The sequence below is a fragment of the Acinonyx jubatus genome, chromosome A3, assembly GCF_027475565.1.
Source record: "Acinonyx jubatus isolate Ajub_Pintada_27869175 chromosome A3, VMU_Ajub_asm_v1.0, whole genome shotgun sequence".
Classification (NCBI taxonomy): Eukaryota; Metazoa; Chordata; class Mammalia; order Carnivora; family Felidae; genus Acinonyx; species Acinonyx jubatus.
Genome location: NC_069388.1, coordinates 71335170 through 71355411, shown reverse-complemented (window position 1 = coordinate 71355411; position 20242 = coordinate 71335170). Strand labels below are relative to the sequence as shown.

General features: G+C 38.5%; 1 protein-coding gene across 3 annotated transcripts in view; it reads right to left on the bottom strand.

Moving 5' to 3' along the window:
- Positions 1-20242, bottom strand: part of ACYP2 (acylphosphatase 2) — a 274964-nt gene that overhangs the window by 175024 nt on the left and 79698 nt on the right. The window contains exon 1 of one of the 3 annotated variants that reach the window (XM_027072448.2): positions 12135-12158. The exons of the other annotated variants lie outside the window; for them this stretch is intronic. The gene's annotated coding sequence lies outside the window, so the exon portion shown is untranslated. Of the gene's footprint in view, positions 1-12134; positions 12159-20242 lie in introns of those variants that run through there. 3 annotated transcript variants of the gene reach the window in all.

The window sequence follows — 20242 nt, the reverse complement described above, 5'->3', positions numbered from 1 at the left end:
AAGAGTGCCCCTGCCAATTATTATGTAGCTTTATTGTAATTTTAGAATGCTATAGCAACAATTGACATTTGCTTAGCTAAAAAATTTACTGTGTCCGCCAACTACAGAACATTAGCAAACAGACATTTTTCAGCATGGATTGCCAATAATATGTGATACTAAGACTGTAAAAATTTTAAGCAAATATCACTAATAATTAAGCTAATTTTAAATAATAGAAACATCTTTGCATAGAGAAATTTTTTTTCAGTAGGAAAAAATAATCTATAACCCTAACACAATCTTTATCATTTGTAGGTTCTCTTATACATATATTCTAAGTAAAGTCATAATACAAATTCAACCTTTATTTTTTCTTTTTCCATATTATAGTCTTTTGAATGAATATTTTACTAGTTTCATGATACTCTGTTAAGTGCGTATAACCATAAATTTACCTAAGTCCCTATTACACACTCAGATTGCTTCTAATTTGTCATTACCATAAAAAATATTGTGAGGGAAATATTCATGGACATAGCTTTCTTCCCATATTTTTAAATTATTTAGAAGTTTGAATACCCAAACTGTTTAAATATGTAATTTTCTTGATACATATTGCCAAATGGTTTTCCAAAGGGCTGCACCAATTTAAATATACCACTACCAACACTACATGAATGTATGACTGTTTGGTTTCTGACACAAACAAATGTAAGCAGGTGCTTCACATACAATACATGACTCAATTAGAAGAAAAGTTTTCATTTTGGAACCTGAGCAATAGACTTGAGGTAACTAGGCTTTTTGTTACTGATTGAAATTAAAACCTAGGTCGTGATTTCAAGGTTTGTGAGATCGAGCCCCACATCAGGCTCTGTGCTGACATCTGAGTCTGGAGCCTGCTTCAAATTCCATGTGTCCCTCTTTCTCTGCCCCTCTCCTGCTTGCTCTCTCTCTATTTCAAAAGTAAACATTAAAAAAAAATTTTTTTTTTAATGACCAGGCCACAGAACTTGTAAAATGGGGACAGACAATATAGTCTCTGTACCCAAATGATGTTTGAACTGAGTAGGTCTCATCTATAAATCTCTGTATTATCACCACGAAGGGTCAGTTGAAAGTTATTCCTAGAGTGATTTCTCAGAAATTTGATATTAAGGTATAATTAATTTCAGGCACAACCAAAATTACTTAATCTATCAACATATTTCTACCACTGAAATAGTTTTGTAATCATTATGTTAAAAGAGAAAGAGTCAACAAAGTATAAACTATCAACTTCCACAGTTGAAGAGGCCTGAACAAACCAATTCCATGATTCCCTCATGGAAGGAATACTTTACAGACAAAGAAATGGTTAGATAATTAGTACTAAACTGGATTCAAAATCATTAGACACCAGACTGTTAGTCACATGAAGAAGTAGCTAGTTTCCCAGAAGAGGCTGTAATCTCATAATTTATCAGGAAAGCATATTTCTTCTCAGAAGGAAATTCTGTCCCAGGTTTGAACCAATTTTTCTTTATCACAGTCCAATTTGATATTCAAAGCTCAGAAGTACATTTACCATTAAAGTCATTTCCCTCTCCTAGCTTGGTACTGTTAGGCTAGGCATGGTTGGTTCCTCCCCTTGCCTTAGTTTCTCTCTGCCTAGATGAGAATTGGAAAGAACTTGTACTTTTGGAATTCAGTGTGGGCTCTCCAGGATTGGTAGATATTCAAAGCTGATTCATTCTTTTGAAGGAATCTTTCTGGGGGTATTCAGAGCTTTTCCCCACCAGGAATTCCTGACCTTTGCTGTCTTGGTAAATGATGTCTACACTTTGCCTAGGGGCACACATCCCCATTCCAACTTCTGTATTGAATACTACACCTCCAACCCCTTTCTGCTTAGACTAGCCCCCAACAAGAAGGCTATGTGGGCTGGGATCCCTTTTAAAATAAACACAGGACCAGATTCCTCCTTTCCATTACATCTAATTGTGGGGACTCATACCCCTGTCCTACCAGTGATAGAAGGTGCAGTTTGCTCGGAATGTGACCACCTCTGTCTGCTCTCTTGGCAGGCATCATTCAAGTATTTCCAGCCACAGCCTTTCCTCTTTACTTTCTGCAGTCATGGGTCAAATGCCAGTCCCTTCTAGCTCCAACGAGTAAATGCCAAGCTCTCAAAAGAAGGGGTTCTTTTAAAGACCCCTTTAAAGACCCCTTTCACCAGGTAGTGAAGGGAAAACACCTGTTTTTTCTCTCCCTTGGTGGGACCTGGGAGAAGAGAGAAAGCCACAGCCTCCAATAACTTTCCTGGAAGAAATCCTGTCTCGAGCCCGAGGTGGGTGTTGGGCTAAGGATCTTAAAGCCAGTTTTCAATACCCCTTTTACATGACATGGTAGTCCAGTACCTCATCTTGAAATGTGGGTATAACTAGTGCTTTGTTTTCAGTCTCAGGTCGCAGCTAAAACTGAGACAAAAGTCCCATTTTCTAAATCAACAGAATTCAATATACAAACCCTGTTAGGATCGTGATTTTGAAAGTTCAACAAGACATTTTTGAGACCAAACACAGGTTGACTGTTCAATATTATAGGATTATCTTTGTTATATATAATCATGACATTGTGGTGTACTTTTTAAAGGCCTTATCAATTAGAGGTGTATACTGAAATCTTTTAGGGTGTTATGAAATGATATTTGGGACTTGCTTTCAAATCCTCCAGGATTGGGGGTAGGACAGTTTAGAGAGAATAAACTTAGTAAATTGGTGATAGTAATTGCAAGTAAGTCATGGGTATATGGGGATTCATTATACTGTTCTCTAATTTTGTGTGTGTCTTAAATTCTTAGGTAAAGTTTTAAAATAAAATATAAAATTTAAAAGAGTCCCTTTCATTCTACAAAATATGTGCTCAATAATCTTCAAAACTGTCAAAGTTATGAAAAACAGTGAAATCCTGAGAAATGACCAAGAGGAGCCTAAGGAGACATGATGGTTAAAGGTAATGTGTATTAAGGATGGGATTCTGGAACAGAAAAAATTTTCGGTAAAAACTGAGGACATCTGAATAAAGTGTGGACTTTAGTGAAGCAGTAAGGTATCAATAATTGGGTCATTAACTGTGACAAATGTACCATCTTAATGTAAGATATTAATAATAAGAGAAACTCGGTATAGGGTATAGGAGAACTCTCTGTACCATTTTAGTAATAGTTTTATAAATCTAAAACTGTTCTAAGATTAAAAATTTACTTTTCAAAAGTCCATTTTAATATCCTGTTATATATTTTCATAATAACATTTGAAAATAATTTCTCACTGTAGTGAATAACAAAATTATTAGTTTAATTTTTTTAATGTTTATTGATTTATTTTGAGGGAGAGCGTGTGTGCATATGTGAGCTGGGGGGTTGGGGGGCACAGAGAGAGAGGAGAGAGAGAATCCCAAGCCCACGAACTGTGAGATCATGACCTGAGCCAAAACCAAGAGCCAAAAACAGTCAGCTCGACCGACTGAGCCACTCAGGGGCCCCTAGTTTCAATAAATCGGTACATGATTTAAATTTTTTGTAAATTCCTAAGTCAAGCTAAGATAGAACTGAACAGTTGACTCTCAAAGCACTAAAGCTGGTCTTAACCAGTATAAAGAAGCACAAACAGATAATTAAATACAATAATACCTCAACTAATGAAAAGAATGTGTTACAGAAACATAGTTCATTTCCAGAAGAAAATATATAAAATGCATGAGAAAGTTTGAGATGTGAAGAAACAGTATGGAAAAATACCATTATGCTTAGCACCAAGTGCTTTAGAAAACAGGAAATATGCATCTGTATGTCTTGACTAAAGAAAGGATACAGTTAAGATTAGATAAAGAAAAAACTAATCACCAGTACTGCTGCTTGGACACATTACAGAGGCAACAAATGGCAAAGCCAGTTTATGTACAGAGTGTGCCCAGGCTCTGAGTCTTAGCTATAGCACCAAGATCAGGAAGGGGAAAAAGTGGACGAACACTAGCTCAGGAAAAAAGTAGGCAGCCCAGGCCCTTCCCTTCCTAATACTTCTCAACCACAGACTTCAGGCAGTCTCAGATTTGCTTTTCCTATGAAAGCAAGGAGCCTATCTGGGGACATTCTTTCTAATTCCTCCTTAGTGTGCACACACATACACATACACATACACACATGCACACATGCATGCGTGTGTGCTTATTGCCTGAAAGGTATAAAATCACATTTACCCTCAGATCTGGGCTAGTGACATCAAGGGTTCTCCTGTCTTTAAAACATATCTAATGGGGCGCCTGGGTGGCTCAGTTGATTGAGTGTCTGGCTTCGGCTCAGGTCATGATCTCACAGTTTGTGGGTTCAAGCCCTGCATCAGGCTCTGTGCTGACAGCTTACAGCCTAGAGCCTGCTTCTGATTCTGTGTCTCCCTCTCTCTCTACTCCTCCCCTGCTCATGCTCTGTCTCTCTCTCTCTCTCTCTCTCCTTCAAAAATAAATAAAAACATTAAAAAAAATTTTTAATAAATAAATAAAACATGCCTATTTTGGGTGCCTGGGTGACTCAGTTGGTTAAGCATCCAACTCTTGGTTTTGGCTCAGGTCATGGTCTCAAGATTCATGGGTTCGGTCCCCTCACCCTGCTCTGCACTGACAGTGCAGAGCCTGCTTGCGATTCTCTCTGCCCCCCCCCCCCCACCACTCTCACTCTCTCAAAATAAATAAACTTGAAAAAAAATATTGAAAAAAATAAAACAAATCTATTTCATGATGCCTTGGTGGATAACTGAGTTGGTATACAACATCCATTCCAATCTCTTTCTAGCTTGCTTTCCTGTTTTGTAGAGCTGGAAAGTTTAAAGTTACATCCATCCCATAGACATTCTTGGAATTGGGATTCCTTACATGCTAGAGGATCAACCATCAGAAGTACAATGCTAGATGCGGAGCAAGGGCATGAATGAGAGACAGAGGCCATCTGCTGCTGGTTCTGTGATGAGCACAATCATAGAGGAATTTTAGTTTTTCTGTGGCATTGTCACATAACTGCAGCTTCTTGGACACCAGGAGGCAAGCAGGGAGCAGGACATTCATTTGACTAGTTAATATCATAGCAAGTGTGGCAGGTTCTAGAGTCTCAGTTCCCTGGATGTGGCAGTTTCCTGACTGTACCAGCTTCCTGATAGTGGCAGGGGAGATAGTTCTAAAGCCAGCAGCTTCTCAATTTAGCACATTTCCTGACTGCAGAAGAATCTACTTAGTAACTCCCTTGGTGGCCCAGTGCTGCAGTGAGAGTCAATCCTGAAATGTCAGCCTCAAAGTGGTTTTCAATCCTGTCTGCACATTAGAATCTCCAGGGGAGCTTACTAATTATACACATACACATGTCCAAAGGTTTTGATTCAGTATGTCTGCAGTGGATTCCAGAATCTATATTCTCAAAAGCAATCCAGATGCTTGGGGTACAAAGCTAAGGCTGAGAACGACTGGCCCAGAGACTCTTTCTTTAGGCCCCTCAGCAACTCCATAAGCCACTTAATGCCCAATGTTAAATCCATTTCTGTTTAAACTGTCTATAATGAATTATTTTTTCTGTAATTGAACCATGACCAATGCAATGCCTGGGGACAAAATCTTCACAATAGGAGTAGATCAAAGTTTAAGCATAATGTAAGTTCAAATATGCCACCCCCCCTCCTTTCAATAAATCAGCATTAAAATTTTTAGTGCTTACAAAGAGAAGAAACAAAAATTATAAGAAGAAACTAGCCAGGAATGGTAATAAAACTAAGCCTGGAGTGTTGAAATATAACTTGCTATTGAGATATAATAGCACAAAGGTTTAGGCAACCTATATTATATTCTATAAATTAGTTGCAGCATACTTATTTATTTTTATTGTCTACTTGCTTATTTTGAAAGAAAATTAGTGAAATAAATTTAAAAGAACCCTTTCAGAGCCCGAATTGTTTAAGTGAACTATGATTTCTGGTGTGTTGCTGCCACCTACCATCTGTCCAAGGCAAGGCAGGTCATGTGGATATGCTATTCAGTCCTTCAGGAATGTTAATACCAGCTAAGTTCTCTCATTTCAGTGTCACACTTCCAAAATAATTTTAGGAGCATGCTAAACCCCTAAATGATAAGCAGTACGTGTTTTGGGGGCTCTTTACTCAACATATCACTTAAATATGAAAGTATCTTGACTAATAGACATGGATGTTACAGGAAAAACAAAACTTACAAGAAAATTCATTCAGTTAAAGCTGATTGAATTCCTACTATGTACTAGACAGGCATTGTGGTTTACAGTATACTCGTCTACGGCAACCTTTAAGTTTTTCTAATATTTATTTATATTTGAGAGAGAGAGAGCGAGAGCAGGGAAGGGAAAGACACACACACGCACACACACACACAGAATCCGAAGCAGGCTCCAGGCTCCGAGCTGTCAGCACAAGCCTGACGTGGGGCTCAAACTCACCAACCATGAGATCACGACCTGAGCCAAAATCCAGAGTGGGACAATTAACTGATTGAGCCACCCAGGCACCCCTCTGCTTAATTCTTCTGTTGTCCTAAAACTGCTATAAGAAGTAAGGAGCATAGGGGCGTCTGGGTGGCTCAGTCAGTTGAGCGTCCGACTTCAACTCAGGTCACGATCTCGCGATCCGTAGGTTCGAGCCCCGCATGGGGCTCTGGGATGATGGCTCAGAGCCTGGAGCCTGCTTCGGATTCTGTGTCTCCCTCTCTCTCTGCTCCTCCCCCGTTCATGCTCTGTCTCTCTCTGTCTCAAAAATAAATAAACGTTAAAAAAAAAAAAAGAAAAAAAAAGAAGTAAGGAGCATAATTTAAAAAGAAATAAAGAATTACACATGCATTACCCAGCAGTTATGCAATTATAAATTTCTCCCAAGGAAAAAATTGGGCAGGGATTCAAAGATATAAATAAAACAATGGTCACTGCAAGTTGTTACAGTAAAAAATTGGAATTGGAATCTACTCAAATACCCATCAGTTTTTAAATTTAAATAAGTAATTCTTACACAGTCTTAGAGAATGATGATGCTGATCAGGGCTTCTTATCAAGAATTCAGGATAGGCTTCAGAGGTTCAAATGCTGACCCTCTCATGGAGTCACTTGTGAGTTCTTTGGATGTCCTGTGAGGCCCTCTCACCACAAAGCTCCCTGATATGGGGAATGCTATTAAAGTGACCAGTGGTACTTTGAAATTCCCTTGCCCTTGGGGGGTTGCTTCTTTGGACACTTGCTTCCAAGAAGGCTTAAACCCAAGTAGCTTGCACTCTTTGAAAACTTTCAAGAGCCTCCTAGGACCTACAAAGTCCAAACTTCCTGGCACGGTATTCTTGACATTACATTATGTGGTTTGAGTTGACTGTTCCATACCCATTTCTCATTCACAAGGGGTTATTTATTTGTTTGTTTATTTATTTGGAAAAAACTAGGTACTTTCCTGTATTGTTGTCCCTTACAAATACATATTGTTGTCCCTTACAAATAGTCTGATGATGGAATGATCAATCCAAACCACAGTTTCAAATATCTTGAAATCTTCAAGATATCTTCAAATATCTTGAAAAAATTCTTGGCATGCACACCAAATATAACACAAATTAAAATGTGGCATGATTTTGTGCAATTGGTGGAGTGTAAAAAAGGAAAATCTATTTTAATGTGACACTGCAGGACATTCTTTGGTACACTGGTTCTAACATTGACCATATAAAGAGGAAATCAAAAGGTATATTTTGGCTCTGCAGTGAATTAAACCTGAGAAGACACAGTAATGTAAATGGGCATTTGTTTTTTACAATTTTAGAATAAACTCATAGACAAATCACAGAAGACAAAATTGTGATTACAGAAAAGAATGTGTTAGCCACCCAAAAAATTTAAAGCTAGATTTGCTGCCAGGGCACCTGGGTGGCTCAGTCAGTTAAGTGTCCGACTTTGACTCAGGTCATGATCCTGCACTCTACGGGTTTGAGCCCCGCATCAGGCCCTGTGCTGGCAGCTCAGAGCCTGGAGCCTGCTTCGAATTCTTTGTCTCCCTCTCTCTCTGCTCATCCCCTTCTTATGCTCTATCTCTCTCAAAAATAAGTAAACATAAAAAATTTTTTTAAAAAACCAAAAAACTAGATTTGCTGCCAACAGAGTTTGGGAAGTAAAAGGGAAGAAGAACAGGTGAAGGGTACCATCCAAGCAAGAACATCCTTGATGAGAGACGGTCTTCTAGTTGATGGAATGGTAGATAGAGGTTCAAGAATGTTGTCGGAAATTAAAGAGGTGAAAGAAACCAAGATTCGTGACAAAATTATGTCGGAAGAAGAGAGGCAGCGGCGGAGAGAGGCAGGGCAAGTGAGCTAAATTTGCACACATCATGATATCTAAATCAAGAAATGCTCATTCTGAGACATCAAGGTAATCACGAAAAGAACTAAAAACAGAAACTACTAAAAGTAGTTACCTCCAGAGACCAAGGTAAAGGACACCACAAGGAAGCAATCAATCAAATCCAGAATATGGGACATTCTGCAAGATGACTGACCTAGATTCTCTAACAAATCGATGGCATGGGGGAAGAAATGACCTACAGAATAAATGAAATTTAGGAGACAAAACAATCAAATTCTACGTGGAGCTCACATTTGAGATCCTTATTAGAATGATTTTGAAACAATTAAGAAACTTTTGATTATGAACTGGGTATAAGATGATGGTATAAAAAATCAATAATATTTTTAGGCATAATAATGGCATAGAGGTTACATTTTAAAATACCTCTGTAGTTAGAAGCATCATGAAGTATTTCTACATAAAATAACATGATACCTTGGCTTTGCTTTTAAAATACTCCAGTGCCAATCCCCCATACCCCCCAAAATATAGCAGGATAGAGAAATAAGACTGGCCAAACATTGATAATTGTGGAAGCTGGAGTCATGGGGTTCACTGTACCATTCTCTCTGCTTGTATGCATGTGTGTATGTATGTTTGAAATTTTCCAAAATAACAGGCTGCTTTATTTATTTATTTATTTATTTATTTATTTATTTATATCTTAAAAGCAGGTGTCTTTGAGGAGTATGATAGGATTTGGGGAGCAATGGAGCAAGCAAGATTGTTTTATGTTTTTGATCTATTCAATAAACATTGAATCCCTGCAATGTATGAAGCACCATTTAGGCACTTTTGGGAGAGGAAAAGAACATATCAAAATTCCTGTCCTACTAAAGCTCAGATTCCTGTGAGAAGGAAGAAACAAACAAAAATTACATACAGGGGACACCTGGCTGGCTCAATCCAAGGAGCATGCAAATATTGATCTCAGGGTCATGAGTTTGAGCCCCACATTGGATGTAGAGATTACTAAAAAAAAAAAAAAAAACCCTGCAGACAGAATAATTAAGTTTTAATATGTTACAAGTGGATAAGTGCTATGAGGAAAGAATAAAATAGGGTAAGAGATGAAGAGTAAGGCCAAGTTTACAGTTTTAAATAACATGGTCAAGAAAGGGCTCTTTGAAAAATTTAACATTTGGGGGGTCCTGGGTTGCTCAGTCCACTGAGTGACCGGCTCGTGATTTAGGGTTGGGTTGTGGTCTCACAGTTTGTGAGATGGAACCCTACATCGGGCTCTACACTGACAGTGAACCTGTTTCTCTTTGCTCCTCCCCTGCTCATGCTCTCTCTCTTTCTCTCTCTCTTTCTCCCAAAATAAATAAATAACATGAAAAATCTTTTAAAAACGTAACGTTTGAACAAAGACTTGAAGGAGTTGATGGAGATTATAAACCCTTCTGAATTGTTGCCTTTTAATTATGTCCATGGTTTAGCCTGATAAAAAGAATTGAAGATTTCTTTAAAAATAAAATAAAATCCCCCTGCTCCTCACTGCTCCTTCTCTACCTAACAAAATCTTCTTTTTTTTAAATGTTTATTTATTTATTTTGACAGAGAGAGAATCCCAGACAGACTCCATGATGTCAGCACAGAGCCTGACCCACAGAGCTCCATCTAGTGAACTGTGAGATCATGACCTGATCTGAAATCAGGAGTCTAATGCTTAGCCAACTGAGCCAACCAGGCACCCTTCAAAATCCTCTTTTATTCTTCAGGCCAATTTCAAGAGATCAACCTTCATGAGGTCTTTCATCCACTGTCAGAATTAACTGCTCTTTTGTGTTCTCTTGTACATGGCTAGCCACAGGTATTTCATTCCCCTGTATCATAGAGCCTTTTATGGCTTTACGAAGCATTTTCACGTTCATTATTTTATTCACACCTCATGATAATCTTGAGTAGTTTTTATTTCAAGATCATCATTATTCCCACTTATCAGATGAGAAAACTAAGGCTCTCAAGAAGTGACCTAACCCAGATTAGTCAGACACAAAGAGTTCAAATTCCAGACCACATCCTCTGTATGCAAACATTACTTCTTGACCTCACTCCACTGCCTCTCCATAATTAGTTGCTTCTAAAGTTCCTTTTTTATGTTAAAATTAGATTTGAATCAAAGTACTCTTTGCATGTGATATGAAATTAGGTAGTTCAGAAAACTTTAACAGGAAAAGCAAGCCTCCCACCTAATCAATCCCCAGGGATTTTAAAGGACAATTTTTTTCCAGCATTTCTATTTTTAATTCTTCTAGTGTTTCTAAGTGTTAACTCTAGACATTATGCTTACACCTTTATACATTGATCTTACCACCTTTAGATATTATTTGCTGACTTTCTCCTATGAAAAGGGAGGATTTTGCTCATTTGCATTGCCCTAACGTCTCAGGTTAGGTTCCCCAGGACACAGACACTGAGTCAGACTTGTGCGCAGAATGCTTTGGTGACAACCCAGGAGGAGTGAAAGTGGCAAGATTGCGGAGAGAGGTGGGGAGGGAGGTAACCTGCTGTGCCGCTGCAACAGAAGCCTCTGCCCATTTCAGGAGCTCTGGGGCTGGAAAGTTGTCAGCAATCAATACTTCCAGCCACTGGAGAATGAGCAGCTTGGTCCTGAGGTGGGTGGGGATGTGAGCAGAGCAGCATGGTGTCCACCACAGCTCACCCCTACAGTGCTCTGATCCACTTTCTTAGAGTAAACTCACTCTATTTTCAAAATAAATATTTTCAAAATAAATATTTTCAAAATAAATCCCTCAGATTTATGTTTGGTTCCTTTGTTTGGAGAATGTTGGTGAGTTGGATTACATCCCTTGCCTCTTCTGCAAGTGCTCTCAAAATCATATCTGAGACACACCATTTCTACTGCCAATTCCAGATTCCCCTTGCTCTCAGCTAGCACTTGTGCTGGTCTAAGTGGCTTAGCTGGAGTGGTGGGGAGAATCCTTGATCTTCATCCCTGAGGGGTCTGAGTCTAAGGAGCCAGGTCTACTCAGGTTAGGTTGGCTACACTGACTACTTACCATCAAAACTGGGCAGGTGAGAAAGGAGGGATGCCCTGATGAGCCAGGTGTCCAATGTATTCTTCTCTGTCCTCCATAAAGCTGATATCTCATTCTCTCCTGGTGCCCATTATTCCTTCCTTATTCCTTTCCTACCCTATGTGGTTTCCTTCTCTATTCTTCTCTTTCACACATCTCACATACTGAGAAGTGCCTATGAGACATGTCTAATCCATTGTCCCCTATGACCATAAATTCAACATCTTCAAAACTAAATTGATTTTTCTATCACCCACTAAACCTGTTCCTCCTCTTTCGTCCATCCAGCCCCTGTGTTGGAAAACCTGGTCCATAACCTTCACCTCCCTCACCCTATCTATCTACCAAGTTCTGTAAATTCTATCTCCTACACAGCTTTTAAAGCCATTCTCTTTCTCCCTCCCCATGGTCACTATCCTCATTCAAGGACTCATCATTTGTCACCTGGACTATTACAAAAACCTCTCAACTGCTCTTCCTTTCTCCAGTCACCCCCATAGCCTCCCACCCACATCACACCACATCTTTCTAAAAGATATGCCATTTTGCTACTTAAAACTCTTTTCATGTTTAGGCTCTTTACAACTTGGCCCCTTCCTACTCCTCCATTCATTCCCCTTCCATCCTCTCCCACACCTACTTGTTACTTGTAGCTGCCCAAAGGTGACAGAACCCCTTCAGACCCTTACCTCTGTACACTTTTCCTCTTGTCAGACTCCACTTTTCTTCTGGGATTTATTTCACTCCATCCATGACTCTTCCTGAAAGGTAGGATTGGGTGCTTCTCTCCCAGTGGTCACATTGCAATTCTTCCATACCTTTACTTATTTACTTGTTTACTTACTTATTTAAAGTTTATTTATTTATTTTGAGAGAGCACACGAGTGAGTGGGGGAGGGGCAGAGAGAATCCCAAGCAGGCTCTGCACCATCAGCACAGAGCCCAATGTGGAACTTGATCCCACAAACGATGAGATCATGACCAGAGCTGAAATCAAGAGTTGAATGCTTAACCAACTGAACAACCCAGGTGCCCTCTTTCATACCTTTATTAGAACATTCATCACATTATGTTCACTTATTTGCCTTAGACACACAAATACATGTGGCTGAAATGTATAAAAAATTGCAATGGTCTTGTATTATATTCATTTGTGATCACAACGTACTATGTTACTTTCACAGTTCCTAGAAACAGTAGATACTACCAAAAAAAATGTTGCATGAAAAAATGAAATATACAAATGTTGTTTACAGCATGTTGCACCTGACCCACCATCAGCAATTGAGCATATACTTCACATTGTTTCCCAACAGTGTTGACTGATGTTTGCTGACAGGGCCATATTCTCTGGCCTGACCTCAAGATGACTGCCAAGATTTTATGTTCATAGCCTAAGAATGAATAATTCTAACTGTTTTCCCCGGGCGGTGAACCAATGGCTGTCATCTGTTTTAGGGAATGGACCGCAAAAACTAAAACAAAACAAAGCAGGCAGACCGAAGGAACATTGGAGAAGGATCATCTCAACTGTGAGGGCTTACTTACCTATTACTTACTTATCCAGTATCTAGCACAATGGCTGAAATATAGTAGGCATTCAATAAATATTTGTTGAATTACTAGAGAAAGAAGAGGAAGGGAAACAAATGATGCCCTTGAGGGGGATATAGAAGTTGTAGAAACCTATCAGTATGATGGGAGGGAGAGAGATGAACTCAGCTTTTAGGCAATTAAGCTGTAAGTTGTTTACCCAGCTGGACACATCCTAAAGATATAAAAAGAAAGAGAAATGAAGAAATCCAGAATTGGAAATGTATTTATTTAAAATCAGGAGAGCAAGATGTGCTCCCAAAAGATAAAAGGTCCACAGAAGTAACCATTTTTCTGTATACTTTTAGCTCTTCTGTTATTTACCTTCATGATCCTAAATAACATATTTATACTGCTATCTCGTTAATTTTTTTTCAATTTTAGAAATTACATATTGACTTCCTAACTACTATGGAAGATGACGATTTAGTTTTCTTCCTGTGCACCCCATGCCAATATACACATTCTTCCCCCATTCTCCAATATATTACATACGTACTAAATCAATACTCAGTGTTTATTTTACTCATTTATTCACCCAATAAATACTCCTTTGAATTTCTTTGAGAACTTTAATCAGGGTAAATAATAATAACATAGTTTCAATCATTCCAGGCTGCCTTTTCTGGGTGTTGCCTTTTGAGAAACATTAGCACAGTTCCTCTGCCAATTTTAAATCAGTCAAATTATGTCAGTTCTTATTCTGTCCAAGGCATGTGAGGGAAATCAAAATGTCTAAAACAGAATTGGGGCACCTGGCCGGCTCAGTCAGTAAAGCATATGACTCTTCATCTCAGGGTTGGAAGTTTGAGCCTCACATTGAGTGTAGAGTTTCCTTTAAAATAATAACAAAAATCCGGGGCACCTGGGTGGCTCAGTTGGTTCAGCGTCCAACTTCTGCTCAGGTCATGATCTCACAGCTCGTGGGTTCGAGCCCCGCGTTGTGCTCTGTTCTGACAGCTCGGAGCCTGGAGACTGCTTCAGATTCTGTGTCTCCCTCTCTCTCTGCCCCTCCTCCACTCATGGTCTCTCTCTCTCTCTCTCTCTCTCTCTCTCTCTCTCTCTCAAAAATAAATAAACATTAAAAAATAAAAAATAATAATAAACCTTAAAAAAATAAAAATAAAACAGAATCCTTACCCTCAAAACATCAAAATTTAAATGATCAAATCATGCAAATACACACAAAAAGTTAATAAGTTAATGCCTCCTGAGTGATGTAGCCTAGTATATCCCCAGGAGTCAGAAGAAAATGTCCCTGCATATTGGCTTAGCCCAGGACGATGCTGTAGAGAAGGTGGGATAGTGTTATGAGGAATCCATCAAGATGCAAAAGTAGGTAGGGCAAAGGGCAAAGCGGAAGAGGAAGAACACTCCAGGCAGGAGGAAATCATTAGCAGGAAGGGAGGAAACACTGTGTTTTCAGGATGCCAAGTAGCCCAGTTTGAATGCAAAAGAGTTTCATGGACAAGAGTGGCAGGAGAGAAGGGAGCAAGGACAGCCGAGAGCAGAGTGTAAATAGGCTTGAATATCAACAAGAGAATTCCTGACATTTCCCCATCTTGTGGCTTTATTAAAAGATATTAAGTGAGGCGCCTGGGTGGCTCAGACAGTCAATCATGATCTTGTGGTTCGTGGGTTCAAGTCCCGCATTTGGCCCTCTGCTCTCAGTACAGAGCTGTCTTCAGATCCTCTGTCCCTCGCTCTCTACTGTTCCCCCGCTTGTGCTGTCTCTCTCAAAAATAAACTTAAAAAAAAAGATATTAAGCAATGATGCAATGATGCAGGGATGTACAAAGTTTTTATAATTACAATTCAGTGAAAATTATGATTTGAGGAACATATTAAAGTGATATAGTAAGGTTAAATTCTTACATTAAGAAATAGTGATAACTCTAGTAATGTTACTTAAGGTACATGAACCATTTAGAGTAGTGTATTGGCTCTTTCTGTATTCTGTCAATTGAGGTAAACACTGGGAAGTAAAGACAAATAAGAACCAGTCCTTTGTTGCAAGGAGTTGTTCTAGCGATAAGACAAATAGTCTCAACCCCTTTTTGCATCATTCCAGGGCATCGCTAGTATTCTTTAGAAACATCTGAGAATTGTTAGAGTGGAAGTTCTGTTAACTTTCAATCAATATATCTTACTTTCTCAACTATTGATTAACACTCAGAATGCATGACTTGTGGGGTGCAGGACCCCGGAACAACACCACGGTGGACAAAATAAAAAGTTACATCGTGACCACTGGAGCTGAGCAGCAGGGATGTGTGTGATCAAACACAACTTTAACTTCTGTCTTTCATGTGCTCTTCATGATGTATTAAGTAGGGACAACCTTTCCCCTGATCTGAAATGAAAATGGTGGCAGACGCCATAACTTTTCAGCTCAATCTTAATTAACAGATCATTCACTGTCACTTTAAGTGACTGTCACTTTAAGTCACAGTCTTAATTCATAATTAGAATGTCCAGTCCAAGATGCTGAACAGAATTCTGAACTTGATTTAAAAGTGATTCTTCTCAGAGTGTCTGGCTGGCTCAGTCAGGAGAGCTTGCAACTCTTGATCTTGGGGTCTTGAGTTCGAGCCCCATGTTGGGTGTAGAGATAGGTAGGTAGGTAGGTAGGTAGGTAGATGGATGGATAGATAGATAGATAGATAGATAGATAAAAAAATAAAAGTGATTCTTCTCTCTACCCAGTTCAGCCCATTTGTAGACTGGAAGCTCGCAGTGAGAGAGGGGGCTGTGGTTTCTCCCTCCACCTTCACCCCAACCTCAATTTCCAGGCCAATCTCATCTTAAGGGAGCAGGGAGGGTGAAGTAGGAAGAGAGACTATGTGCTCTCCAATGCTGGGAGACATCTACTAGGTTGGCTGTCTGAGGAGTCATTTGCATGGACTTCTCAAAGACACCCTCCCACGGCCCCCTCCCACCGTAGCAGGGGCAGACAATATCTTGTGACTCATTCCACAGAAATCCAGCTTGCCTCCTGCTTCTTGAAGCTGAGATCCCTCTACTTCTCTAGATAGTCTTATTGGACACGATGGAAGATAAGCCTATGCTGGCTTTCTCTACCTGCAAGCAATTCTGATCCATGCCCTGACAATTTCAGGAGTGTAACCTAGTTCCAACCTAGCAGCAATCTTCCAGCTCCACCAAAGCAATTGGCTACTCTGTTCTCACCTTGCTGGAGAGGAGTCAGACCCCAGTCCATAACAACTCCCAACTGTAGGGGTCACATATTATAACTGTCCTAAGAGTCTAACACAGGCACCCCTTACTTGGTGAGGAAGGGTATGTTTCACAGCACAGTCTTCTCCAAAGATCTCCTCCTCCAAAAAGTTTTTCCATATTTCCACAATCTATCCACTTTTTCCCCCCACTACTTTTTATATCCTTGATCTAAGAGTCTTGGGAAAATTTCCCTTGTAAATTCTAGATATGGGAATCTGTCTCTGGCATTTCACATCTATTTTATCTTGGTATTCTGGTTGCAACTTCAGTTCTAATATCCTGACACCTATCCATCTGCCCATCCATTTATCCACTGTTTACCTACCCATTTGTCTTAGGCAACACTTTTAAGGAAGAGTTGGGGGCAATAGTGAAGTGCAAGAAAATAGCAAAAAGTATTGAAGAATGAAATTAGCATGGCAATGCCAATGAGATTAGGAATATAGCATTAGTGAATACCAGGGTACACTTTGGTTTCTAAAACATATGTGTGTCTTGAAATGACTGTAAGTGTGTTTTCTTAAGTTGGACTTTCCCATGGATTAATATTATACTTTTTAAATGCCTCATTTGCATTGAAGATTTATATCTAAATCACATTGGCTCTCAAGACTATAACTGGCCTTTCCTACCATACCTTACATACGATAGTGTATACAGAATTTGCCTCTGAGAAAACAATTGTTTCTAGATTATCATTTAATAGCAACAGAATTTGATAGAAAACTTAATGTATGATAGTTTTAAATAGCTCTCCTGGTTGCATCTAGACTTGGTGTCCTGAAGCATAATGTAAAAAATCCTATGCTAAATTGTTTATACTTACTTCTTTTTCCTTTTTGTGGAAGTTTTCATAATTTTAAATTTAAATAATAATGTCCTTTGAATCTGAAGAAGATAATAAGATATGCAGTGTTTCCAAACTTACTTGACTACAAAACTCTTTTTTAAAAAAAATCCAAAAACAGTTTAGGAAACACTGATTTCATTCTTTCCCCTGTAGCAGTCTGCAATTGTTTCAAATGCCTAGCAAACATACCTGCATGCACCCACATAGGCACACATATGCACACAGCTTGCCTCTCGCATCAAACTCCTAAGGATGGCTCTTCCTGTGCTTTGGTGTAAAAAGTTGCCCTTTGAAACCAGGGAAACAGATCTGTTCTCAGACCAAAATGATAATAAATGATGTAACAAAATATAGAAAAGAGACATATATTAATCTCCTGAACACCTTATGTTCTTTGTTTTTTTAATTCCAGTGTAGTTAACATGCAGTGTTATATTAGTTTCACGTGTACAAGATAGTGGTTCAACAGTTCCATATGTTACTCAGTGCTCATTAGGTAAGTGTACTCCTAATCTCCCTCACTATTTTACCCATTCCCCACCCACCCACCCACCCCCTCTGGTAATGCTCAGCTCTCTGTAGTTAAGTGTCTGTTTTTGGTTTGTCTCGCTCTCTTTTGTTGTTGTTGTTCATTTGTCTTGTTTCTTAAATTCCACATAAAAGTGAAACCATATGGTATTTGCCTTTCTCTGATGGCTTATTTCATTTGGCATTATACTCTCTAGATCCATCCATGTTGTTACAAATGGCAAGATTTCATTCTTCTTTATGACTGAATAATATTCCATTGTGTATATATACTGACTTTTCTTTATCCGTTTATCTACTGATGGACACTTAGGCTGCTTCCATCATTTGACTATTATAAATAATGCTGCAATAAACATAACAGTGCATATACCCCTTCTAAATAGTGTTTTTGTATTTGTTGGGTAAACATATGCATATATGTATTTGTTGGGTAAACTAGAACATAGCGTAGTTCTATTTTTAATTTTTTGACAAAACTCCATACTGTTTTCCACAGTGACTGCACCAGTTTGTATCCCAACAACAGTGAATAAGCGTTCCTTTTTCTACATATCCTCTCCAACACTTGTTTCTTGAGTTTTTTATTTTAGCTATTCTTACAGGTGTGAGGTGATTTCGCATTGTAGTTTTGATTTGCATTTCCCAGATCATGAGTGATGTTGAGCATCTTTTCCATCCAGTCTGGATGTCTTCTTTGGAGAATGTCTGCTCATTTATTCTGCCCATCTTCTCATTGCATTATTTGTTTTTTGTGTGTTGAGTTATATACATTCTTTATATATTTTGGATACTAACCCTTTATTGGATATCTAATTTGCGAATGTATTCATTCTCCCATTCTGTAAGTTCTCTTAGTTTTGTTGGTTGTTTTCTTTGAGGTTCAGAAGCTTTTTATTTTGATGGAGTCCCAATAATTTATTTTTTCTTTTATTCCCCTTGCCTGAGGAAATATATCTAGAAAAATGTTTCTATGACTGATATCAGAGAGATTACTGCCTGTGCTCCCTTCTAGGATTTTTATGGTTTCAGTTCTCACATTTAAGTCCTTAATCCATTTTGAGTTTATTTTTGTGTATGGTTAAACCATACACTGAAAGTGGTCCAGTTTTATTCTTTTGCATGTAGCTGTCCAATTTTCCCAACAGCATTTGTTGAAAAATCTTTTTCGCATTACATATTCTTGCCTCCTTTATTGAAGATTAATTGACCATATAATTATGAGTTTATTTCTGGCCTTTCTATTCTGTTCCATTGGTCTATATTATCTATTTTTATGCAAGTACCATATTGTTCTGATCACTACAGCTTTGAATATAACTTGAAGTCTGAAAGAATGATACCTCCAGTTTCTTTTTCTTTTTCAAGATTGTTTTGGCTATCTGGGGTCTTTTGTGTTTCCATACAAATTTTAGGATTGCTTGTTCTAGTTTATTCTTTGGATAATACTTTGTGCTTAACCCTCCACCTCCCACAAGCACTTGTAAGACCAGTGAGCCAATGGAACAGCATCCTAGACTCTCCCTCTGTTACCTGAAGTCCTGCCCATAGTTAAGTCTTTTGCCCACTTACTTTCTAGTTTTTAGAGGAACAATACATGAACTAACAAATGCCTAGACCACCAGGTTCCCAGTGTAAGAATGTCAGCCTCCCAGCTCTGCAGAAAATATAAACGTGATTCAAAGAAACCTCTAGAGAAACTTCACTAGAGGTCAGGGACTACATATTCTTTTTATATATCTTTTTCCCAACATTTTTTTTAGAAAAACTTCAAACCTGCCAAAAAGTGAAAATAAAAATGGTACAATTAACACCCATACATTCTTCACTGAGATCAAATAATTGTAACTTTTGGTGCATTTGCTTGTATCTGCCCACCCTCTGCCTCTCTCCTTTTTTTCCTTTTTTTCCATATATGTGTTTTTGAAAGTAAGTTTCAGACATCAGAAAATTATACCCCTAAATAGTTCACATGCCTCATCTAAAAATAAGAATATTCACTTACATAATCACAATACCATTACCACCATCCAAGAAAATTGACATAAATTTAATAGTGTCATTTGATATACAGTCTATATTTAAAATTTCCCAGGCAGGGATTCCTTGGGCACCAGACTTCAAGGTCCTTTCTTACTCTGGCTGGACATGTTTGGCAGGAAAGGGGCGGCGCAAGGCAGGAAACTGTGTGAGGAAGCCCCCAGAACCTGGAGCCCATTTTTGTTGATTCTCATTGTGTTCTTTCCTAATAAGTAATATCATTAAATGGTTAGGAATAATCAAACGTCTCGCTTAAATGATTGTGATTTTTCACTTGTACTTTTAGCAAACCCATTAAAGGAAAATCAAATCTACATTATTAATAAGTTCAGAAACAAACCGAATACTAAGATTTGGATCTAATCCTTGGACAGTCCTTAAATGGGTATAATATTCTCTAGCCTCTTAAGGATGTTGGCATAGAAATCACTCTCATAGTTTCACAGCAGAGGAGGCTTATGCTTTCAGGATCACCTTTCACCTAGAATGTAGAATTTGCTTTCAGGTTTGTTTGTTTTTGTTTTTGTTTTTTTTTAATTTTTTTTT